Source organism: Columba livia, chromosome 5 (assembly GCF_036013475.1).
Source record: "Columba livia isolate bColLiv1 breed racing homer chromosome 5, bColLiv1.pat.W.v2, whole genome shotgun sequence".
In the NCBI taxonomy this organism is placed as follows: Eukaryota; Metazoa; Chordata; class Aves; order Columbiformes; family Columbidae; genus Columba; species Columba livia.
This window is the reverse complement of record NC_088606.1, coordinates 65,454,791-65,465,604: the sequence shown is the minus strand read 5'-3', so window position 1 is coordinate 65,465,604 and position 10,814 is coordinate 65,454,791. Positions and strand designations below refer to the sequence as shown.

At 39.6% G+C, this 10,814-nt stretch overlaps 1 protein-coding gene across 3 annotated transcripts in view; it reads right to left on the bottom strand.

Moving 5' to 3' along the window:
* TPCN2 (two pore segment channel 2) overlaps window positions 1–10,814 on the bottom strand; it is a 61,689-nt gene that overhangs the window by 1,209 nt on the left and 49,666 nt on the right. Inside the window, exons 28-31 of one of the 3 annotated variants that reach the window (XR_010473151.1) lie at window positions 3,253–3,380; window positions 2,567–2,686; window positions 859–954; window positions 141–172 (exon numbers count right to left, since the gene is read on the bottom strand). The gene's annotated coding sequence lies outside the window, so the exon portion shown is untranslated. Of the gene's footprint in view, window positions 1–140; window positions 173–858; window positions 955–2,566; window positions 2,687–3,252; window positions 3,381–10,814 lie in introns of those variants that run through there. The other 2 variants (XR_010473150.1, XR_010473153.1) reach the window with 2 other exon arrangements.

Genomic DNA, 10,814 nt, shown 5'->3' with positions numbered 1-10,814 from the left:
AAAATCTTAAAAATAAAGTGAATTTACAAGCAACAAAGCAGACAATACAATAATCATGAAACATCCACTCTTATCATCAGTTTGAAACATATCCCAAAACAGAAATAAATTAAAATTTTAAAATAGGATATTTGACTTACTGTATTTGCAACGCACTCAGAAGTCAGGGTACCTACAAAAGAAAACAGCAAAGAGTTGCAGGTGTCGGCATGGCTAACAAGAAGTTCCCAGTTCACTGTTAAGCAAAGAAAGAAGAATTCAAGACCAGCACTTATCTCCCAGCATCGTGTGCCTTCTGTAGTTATCAGAGGCAAAAAGGCACCTTGTTCCAGTTTACACACGTGAAATCTCCTGAACAAGCACTCTACATCACACTGAAAACAAAATAGTGCTTAAAAAGAGCTGGATCAAGGTATTCGTAGCTTTAGAGGACAAAAATGTGACATTCAAAGTCAATTCCTGCTTCGAATAACTGGCGATAATGTGCACGTATCAAGATCATTCAATGTTGCATTGAGTCAAAGGAAAGCAAACACCTGCCCCACTGGTTTTTCACTGGAAAATGCCCAGCAAATACACTCCTCCCACAACAGTCCCTTCGATATTTCCATCATCAAAAAAAAACAAGGACAGAAACAAGATACTTCATTTATTATGTGTTTCTTCTCTAAGAGAAACTTCAGTGTCCATAAAACCAGAAGAGTTTGTAAAACTCGAGCTCATCCTCAAAGGCCTCACAGTCAAAACTGCTATTTAAAAAACAGAGCACAGATCATACGCAAAACAATAACAAAAATGAGAGAAAAGCACTGGAAGAAATTAAACAAAACCTTATAAATCAGTCTTAAAAGCAATTACCTGAAGAGATCTGCATTTTTAAGATGACTTGATGAGTTATCACCTCCATATGCCCAGCAGTAAACAGCTTATTTCCCTTTCATTTATAGGAATTCCCTATTAGGAGTGATCAGAACATGATTTAGAAGTAGCAGACTAGAGCACGCACATGCTGTGATATTTAATCACATCAATTATTTAAAAGATTAGTAATATCCAAATCGTCCACCTAATGGCAAAATAACATAAAAATACATAAATATTTAGTTACTCAAAGGGAACATTCCTCACGTAAATATTTAGAATTTATGTTACAATGTTCAGAATAGCTTCTTAACAAACAATTACTCTGTCTATTTCCCTCTTTGGTTGTCAGAGACCCTACACAAATTAAGTCTTCACACTCAATTGTGTCATTTTTTACTTAGGAAGAACCGCTGGATTTTTACTGGTGAGATTAAGGAATTATCACTGAATTCAATTGGACATAATGAATCTCACCCTAACCCATCATTTCTCGGTGCTCTCCTTTCATCAGTGATTGTTTGTTTGGTTGGGGTTTTTTCCCCGCTGAATTAATAGAATTCACATCAGTCTAGCAGAGAATTTTATTAGGATTATTTCTGACAAGAGTGTTTCAATCACAATGCCAGTTTTTCAAATCCAGAAAACTGGCAACGCACACTCCTGCTTTGATGAAATATTTGTCAAGAGCTGATTTTCAGATCAATAAATTTCAGAATCAGAAGAAAACAGAAAGACAGATAATGGTCTTCAAAACATTATATGGTCAAGACAAGCGCTGTGGCCACCAAACTTTGGGCTCTTGTGACTTATAAACCTTGTTTCCTTCTCACTGTGTACAAAACCAGACGGTCATCCTTTATAAGTGATGGGAGGTAAATATTTCACATGCTGAACTGGCACAGCTGCAAATCTTATTTTTCTATTTAAAAATGCCATTACAATATCTGAAAGGTATATTTGAAATATTTCTTATAAAGGTTTACTTGGAAATTAACAGGATTTTGGAAACTTTAGAGATAGATGATCAAAAATACGCCTGCATTCAAAAAGGTCCTTACTAAATACATGTGTAACTAGAAAAAAATAACTTTATTTAAAGCCATGCGAGTAACAGTACATTATTGGACCTACCATATCATACTAAATTACAAAATAATATTATTAATAATAAGAATAATAATAATGGTGTGGGATTGCACAGCTTAGGCTTTATGCTTTGGCTTTGTTTCCATAATGGTTTGCTTTCTTAAGTCACATTTGTTGTAGCCACACAACACTCAATTTTCAATAAACACAGGCTGATCTGCCTATCTATTATTTTGGACTTTTCCATATTCCCGTCTGAACTTTGCATCAGCAGCTTTGTGGCCGGACCCAAATCAGGGATTCAGTGAGCTCTATTGTCTTTTGAACAAGTTTTTTATTCTACTAACAGGTTATCCCGCTTATTTTTAAAGTCTCTTTGCACACAAAAAGAAGGGGAGCTGGGGCAAAGAAGGAAAGAAAAGAGTCCATTTGAAAAAATTACACTGCTAGATTACAAGAGTTGAAAGCTGGTATGTAACTTTGCTCTGGGTGATCAAACCGCTAATCAGGAATGCTGTCAGGAACAGAATGGAATTCCAAATAAATTAGGCATGTCCGAGAAGCCAATACAACACAGGATTAAGGCTCACAAAGAAAACAAATTTATTCAGCCTACTTTATCAGAATTCTTAATAACGCGGATGAGTTTTTCTCATCGCAGTCTGAGCTTCCACTGGAACAGTGTGGAGAAGGAAAAATGAGTCACACTTCATAAATCTCCAACTTGTACAGACACCTAAAAATGTTACATAGAGCAAGGCACACAATACCATTAGATATAAATACATATGCACATCACAGTTACAATAGAAATGTACATATTTATTCCTCCAAATATATTTCCAATGCTTCTGACCAAAGAAAAGACACCATACACTCCTGTGAAAATGTACAAAGCTGAAGGAAAAGGTTAGAACTGCACTGATCTCCACACCAAAATGAACTTCAATACCGTAGTATATCAACTGCTGAGTTAAATAGCCAACTGTGAAAACAAATCTCTCTCCTGCTTGACCATGCCATGCATCATAGTTTTATTTATCAAGTATAATAAGAAAAATTCTTATGTGCACACATTGCAGTGAGGAACGCTGTGGTTGAGGTACTGTCTGCAACTCAAATGCATATTCTATTTTTGCTTCTGACAGCATCCCAGAGAAACTTTTCAGGGTAGTTTATGCCAAAATTGTAGGAACGCTAAAATGTGTGGTAAAGTTTTTGCATTTGCTTGAACTGGGATTTTAATCTTTATCAGACTGTTTTTCCTCCATCTATGAAACAGAGATGGTAATAGGCTCTTACCTGTGCAGCCCATAGAAGACAGAATTATGGGTTTTGAAGCATTTTTGTAAAAGTAAAAAAAAGGAGTAAAATCTAGGCATGTGCAGCAAAATTGTCCTTCGAGGGAAGTGCAAGTATCATCTTGGCTTCTGGAAAAAAAGTTAAAAACCATATTTAAAATAAAAGCATATTCTAACTTCAAGCCATTGTCTAGTACACTTATTAATTGGAAAATAAGACACTGGATACGGGACTGTCCGCATTACCATGACTCTGCCATGCTGCCTCGAGAATCCTGCACAGATTTCCTGTAATAAAATCCACTAGCAAACCACAAGTTGAGTGTTAGAGATTCATAGGTCTGGTGGTTCCCAGACTTGGCATTGCCCTGCTCTCCAGATGACCACCCAGCACCACCAATTTGATCAACACAAGTAGCATTAGGTATTTTCTAAAGATTTTCTAAAACGTTTTGTCCCAGACAACTGGGACTCCCTTTAAGACATTACTTGTGTCCCCTCTCCTTCCCATAATGAAACAAATCAAATGCTATTTATTTTTATTATTGTATCCAGTATCTTATTCAAGCACAAAAGCACATATTTCTAACAACTGTGACTTCATACAAGTGTTTTTTTGTCAAGTATTTTTTCCTCCCTGTATGAAGATATTTGCAGAAATACGGAAAGAAAAGCGTATGTCCCCAAATCGCCTTCTCTGGAAATGCATCTCCAGAGGGTGAGGGTTAAATGACACAAACCATCAAGAACCATCAAGACACAGGACTGCATGGTTCTGTCCTCACCCTGACGCCTCCATTAGAGGCACATAAATAACCATTTGATTTGAGCAAATTATTTTAGAGGAAATATAAACTACGATGTTTTCCTCAGGAAAATAAACCAAGAAAGCAAAAAGCACACACAGAAGTTTTCATAAAGACCGAGGAAAAGTGTTGATTTCAATTTTTGAAAGGGTCTCTAAATAGGAAAGAAATTTGTATCATTAACTACTGAAATGTTTTGATTCACAGAACAGCAGGAAAGACATTTTTCCAGCTAAAACCATTTTCCAGCGCTTTGGTACACGTTGACAAATAGCCCCAAATAACTTGAGACAACACTTGTGGCACGTGAACTACTGGTCTAGAAAACATTAATATTACCCTGTTCTATCTTGATCTGCCAAACAGTGCTGTGTATATTCTATATTAACAGACAATTCCTGTGCTCAAGCTGAGCACACGTGCAAGTGCTTGAAGAATTGGGGTGGATTTCGACATTTCCAGGAGAGAGACGCTGGATTTTGGGAGTGAAGAAAGGAGGGTGATCGCTGGCAATGAGCAGCGCTGCTCCATGCACTCACTCTTGGCTGATCGCAGACTGATGAGATGTAATCTGGGTCACCATATTAAATATTTGGCTTCACAAAATAACGTCATAAATTATAGCTTGATCAGCAAGCGTGTTGCTCTTGTACCCTAAAAACAGTGTGTTTGAATTGCATCTGAGATTTTTTTTTTCCTTTCAAAAACACAGAAAATAAGGCAAGTAGGTGAAAGGTAACTGTATCGCTTTACAGACACAAGCTACCCTCTGATTACAACTAATTAAGATATTCAGCAGCCTTAAAACAATACCTTTTTTTAATCAATGAACCCAGACGGCATTCACAGCTTTTTGTGATGACAAATGCCCTTTGAAAGAGTTAATAGGCAAAGGTTTGTACTGGCAATGAATAGGGCTACCTTTAATTGATCCAAGAGCCTTAGAGAGCCGCCTTATAGCATGATGATGTATTTGGGTTGCAAATAGGCCAAAATAAGCATAAAGAAAATCTGTAAGACCATGAGACCTTTCATTTTTTTCATCACAGGGAGGGAAGCGGGGGGGATGGCTGGGGAAAATGAGAGAACTATGATGGGCTTATCTTTGTGCTCCGGCACTTAAAATAGATAAAACGGCAGAAATTTTGAGGAAAAGAGAGGAAGTGATCAGGCCAGAATTCTGAGAATAAACGTCAGGATGCATGAAAATGTACAAAACAAGGCTTCTTCAGAAAAAAAAATTAATTAAAAAAGAGGAGATGACCTAATGGTATAAAGAAACATTGATTAAAGAAATACCCTGAGGGAGAAAGATACTCCATCAGCTTTAACAACATGGCCCTGCTTTCCCTCTAAACTCCTTAAGCGAGGAAGAAAAAAGACGCGTCTGGAGAAGAGGCAGTCACATGGATCCATTTATAATTTTCCCCCTCATTCTTTGTTCATCCTTCACACGGTTTTGTTCAAGATGTACAGGAAATTTGCACACAAGAAGCGGCTCACAAAATTAAAGATGATGGGTTAGTAGTGCGCACTCTTCCCTGGGCAGCCAAAGAAGAAACAGAAACTCATTTTTAAAAGCAACATAAGACTCATTCAGTAATATTTTTCTCTTTATGAGACTGATTACGCACTCATGTTACCTAATAATTAATTATGAAAAAAAACAGTCTACCCACACTGAAACCAGCCCTTCATTACAAAGCAAATTTTGGCAGAATCCCTTCCTCATTTAGCAAAAGCTGAACCAATTTCCTTGAACTTCCACAGGTGCAAAGTTTTTGCCAAGGTAGAATTTTTCTGGAAAGTCTGAGGTAAATCAGACAAGGAAATTCCTAGACTAAAAGACTACTTTAAAATGGAATTACTGTGTAAGCATATCATCAATAACTTGAAGGGGAATCAAATAGAAAGTTGCTGGGGTCTGAGGTTTTCTTAAAAGACAAATAGAAGAATTAGAAAAAGACACTCGACATCGGTCCTTAAAAAAAGCAGAGCAATAAAATATCGTGCTCCTATATATGCACGCAGGTGCTTTAAGAAAAGTCGAGTCCACTTCCAATTCGGAACAAGGAACCAATAAACTCTTCTCAAATTCTGCTCATCCTACAGCCATAAACAAGTCATCATATAGCAGTAACTAAACAGCAATAAAAAAACCCACAAAGTCTCCATTGCAGGTTTGGGTAAACATGAAGAACAGACTGAATTTACCTCTCTAAGACAAGGGAGCTGAGATACGATGCTCTGAACAACAATACGTTCCCATTAGGAATATTTGCCCCCTGCGAGGAGTTTTCACCTGTGGTACAAAGCTCTGAGGAAAATAAGAGATTAAAACCTTCTTGTCACAGCTTCAAGACATTTTCCTAATTGATTATTGGAAGCCCACATTGCTAAGCACCACAGAATTACAACCACAGCAAGGTGAACACCAGCTGCACCCTTCCCAAAAAACTCACTTCTAAAAGAACCTCATTTCATGGCACAAGCATCAATAGAGAAAGAGGAGAATTAAGACACACAGACAGTGGCAACGTCTTAAGGAAAGTATATGCTGGGCTGTGCACAGCTTTGCTTCTATGTACAGTCAAAATATTGTGCTGCGGTTTAAGTTGGTTTCATTTTTTAAAGAAAAATAATAACTTTAATAGAGTCTTCTCCTTGCTCTATGCACTTCCAGTTCAGACTGTTAGAATCTTCCTTTGTAATTCAAAGCCACTGTATCAGGTTATGTGTAAATTCCAGCTACCGTGAGTTTTCTAAAACAAAATTTAAAAAATAAAGTTAGTATATACAAGGATATATTTAAAGTGCAGCAAGTTATTGAATAACACTTCAAAATCAACTGTTTTTTGTGCATAGAACACCAGATAGGTTATCCATCTCAGTCACCCCAGCCACCACTGGTTTATAAAACAGAAGACCATCACATTACAAAATAACTGTGTCCAGTAGCTCACTATTTGACAGAAATATGATAGTTCAGACTCTGCTATTACACTTGTAGCTGGTAGGGCTCAGGGAACACAACTAGGATCTCCTCCAAAGGATGAAGTCATCAAAGCTGTAGGCAAAGTGAACCCCAAGGGGGTATCTTTATATTTGCCCAAGGCAATTCAACATGTTGGTGTATCCTCTTTCTCTTATGCCCCACCAGACTGACTCTCATCATAAAACCTTCAGCAGCAAACCTTCCCCCAAGAAATGGTACAATCAGAGTGTTTGTGGGACACTCCATACTATTTGAGATCGTAATTCTACTGCTGCCCTGGTAGACAGCCTACAGAAAATACAGAAAAAAAGGCCAATATTCAAATCTTGTTCATGCACATTCAGTTTCACTAGATAATATACTGGGAGAAAAGGGCACTTCAGTGGTAAATACCAGCAAAATCTGAGTGATTTTCCTGAATCAAGCTTAAAATTATACATCTGTTTACGGAGTGACATCCCACCTGGAAGTGTGCGGGAGCTGTTGACAAAGGGCACAGAGACGGAGCACGGCCAGGATGGCCAGAAAGGAAAGACAACCACAGACTGCTGGAAATATGTGCAAATATGTAAGTATTCATATATTTCCAAGGCTGTCAGACTCAAATTGTGAGCTCAGTGAATAAAGCAGTGCCACACATTACTGAACATACGTGCATAATATGGTCTAATGGCAAAGATCCTCTGCACATCAATTGATTGTCATCATTGAGTTTACTCTGTGCACCCTTTCACAGGCTCGCACTGACCACCAATGCCAAAATTGTAAGAATCCTGTATAGATGAGCTGAGCTTAACTTTGACCATGCAAATACTATACTGATGAGGAACTGAAGCACAGAAAGTCTGAATAGAAATGAACCCAGATTTTCCAAGCAGCATCTATTTTACAGCTGCCTCCTAAAGCCAATAGCAATTACATCTTTTTGAAGTTGGTTCAGTTTGCTCTTAAAGGAATGTTTCTGTATTTGGTTAATCTTCACCCTTGCATGCACGTGAACACGCACACACCTGGAACAGGTGAAATAGAGATTTAAAGGTGGAGGAAGATAATGCAAAAAGAGAAATAAATGGGTTTTCCAGTGCCAGAGATGGCCTCAGCTTCAGAGACAAGATCAAACACTATCACATTTTGATCCTCAGACCAATGTTCAGACAAAAGCTTCCCAGCTTCCTGACAAACTGAAATAACCCTCACTGCCCTGAGTATTTTATTTTTTATGAAGTAATCTCCAGCAAGCTTTACTTAAAAACTAGTTGAGTATCTTTGCAAAATGAGCTGTTTAACTAAGCTTTAACTACACTATCATCTACAATCCCAGGCCCAAGCATAGCACACAGTGAAATAAAACCCACAACACTTTGCCGAAGGAGGCAGGAGGAGTTTCCACGCTGTAGCAGAAGCAGCAACAGGCGCAGATAAAGGGAGAATATAAATCCTCAGCACCTTCACGCTGACGGAAACCTCACCCTAAAAGCTCCACGGATTCTCCTCAACTTGGTTGGGATAATAAGAAAGCAAATTCGATACTTTTTTTTATTCTAAATATCTTCCTCACAGCCCAACATCTTTGACGGAAATCGTTTTAAAGACTGAGATGGCATCAAGTCAGGGACAGCATAGAGGGAAATGTGTTTCCATCCGAGGGGGGACCATTAGTAGGAAGGTTAATAGCCCTGGGCGTGCGATCAAATTAAGGTTTGTGCCAGTTTCCCCCCAGGGTTTCCCTTGCCACCACCAGCTCACCCTCATCTTCCTCCCAAAGACAGCTCTTGAACAGAAGCACAACAGCCTGCTGGGGAGAAACAGAAAGATAATCACATAATTAATTTATACGGATAAAGTATGGAACAGGGGGAAGGAGGAAGCCTTTGAAGAGGTACAAACTTGCTGCACACGCAGCTTAAAAGACGGGGAGGGAGCAGGAATTCGGCCCTTCCCAACATGTGGATTGCAGCAGCGAGGCAGAACCCGAGGCTAAACAAGGCTGGAGTTTAGCATTCCGAGCACACAGCCCGGCAGAGTATGGGAAAGGGAGAGAGCAGCCCAAAGAGCTGGCGCCACGAACTGACGAGCAGAGCGCAAGTGATAAAGATTTACTGCGAGAGAGGAGGAAACAGTCCGCTGGCCCGATTAGAGCTGTGAATACCGAGTTGTTCAGGGAGGATTTTGCAGCTGACTGATCACAGGCTGTCGGAGCAGGCTTCGGACAACAGCTGCAAGGCTTGCTGGGCTGCGGAAACAAAGGGCGCCTAGCACGGTGCAAAGAAAGAGTTGACAGGTTGTTGTTAGCAGTGGCAAATGTGTGAGGTATGTCACTGTGTGCGAGACGGGGTGGGTTGGCTTGGTGGGGAAGAAGGAGGGCAAGAGGCACAGGCAGCACTCAAAAATAATAATAATAATTAAAACTATATATATATATATATAAAAGGAGGGGTTTTGGAGGGAGGGAGCAAAGACACAGGCTTGGTCAAAGCGTTTGCTTAAAATCAGGCCGGTGTTTGTAAGGAGGACAATCACAAGGTCTGTTTACCGCTGCCAAGATGAATTAGCCCATCATCTCATTTATAGGACGAATCCGGTGGCACAGACTATAAGGTGCATGGCATTAAAGGGGCTAATTAGACGATTCCGGCAAATCTGAATTAAGACCCTTTCTTTCTTTGAAAGCTGGAAAGCATTTCTCAGGACTCCAGTCAGATGGCTTAGGTTTTGTCGGGCTTTTCCTTTCAGTGCTGAGAAGGGATATCTCGTGCAATTCCCTAACTCACAAGGGTCTGCTCTCAATTCTGCTCGGAGCCTCAAGAACAGTTGTTAGGAAGCTGCTGGCATTTACATCATATCTAAAAAAGGTCCAAAGCAAAATCCCGGATTCTGCAGGAATTCAGCTCCCAGTCCAGGGACAAACTTTGCAGCTGGTCCCTCCTGTTACAGGGGGCTAAAGCAGAAGCCCACATGTGAACATACCTGAGCTAAGAGCCTACAGCTGAATTCTCACTCACACACATAAACAATTTGGGGTTTTTTCAAGAGCTGGCTTCCAATCTGACACCCACCCCCCTCCCCAAATACAAGGTCCATAGCCAAATGCTTTTCCCAAGCAACACAGTGCTTTCTGGAACCATGGTTCACTAAGCTTGGGAGCGCTGGGTAGGAATGTATCAATGAAACTCCAGAGATGATCAAAGGCAGAAGCTGGAACAGAGGAGAACTTACTTCCAAGCTCCCTGTTTGGCAAGCTGAGGATTCAGTTCTTGAAATCTGGCACAACCTTTTACTCGGATTGGGACAAAACCAAAATGTTAGGAACACCTCCGAAGCAGGGGTGCATGCTGTTTGCACACAACCACTATATTACAGTGGTCACTATTAAAATGTTTTACAAGCGGTTAAGGTTACCATGGTGTTCACAGTGTACTAAGTGAAGGGAATACCATGAAAATCACAGAAACACCCAGCTCTGCAAGTATTAGATGTTTTGTAGTAATTAGTGACACTTTGTCACGTATAGGCTTCTTGCATTTTTAGGTATGTATCTATCACTAACCAACAAAAAAGAGACACTAAGAAACTGCAATGCCCTTTATAGCATCCGATCAACTCTACAAACAAACCCTATTTTGATTTTTCTCTTCTAAATGGTCTCTGGGACCCAGTTAGCCCAGTCCCAATGGGCAGCACTTGATACGCTGTAAAGGGAATTCAGAACAAGAGGCATTTCAAGGCTTCTAACACAGCTCCATTCTCCCCAAATATTTAAAA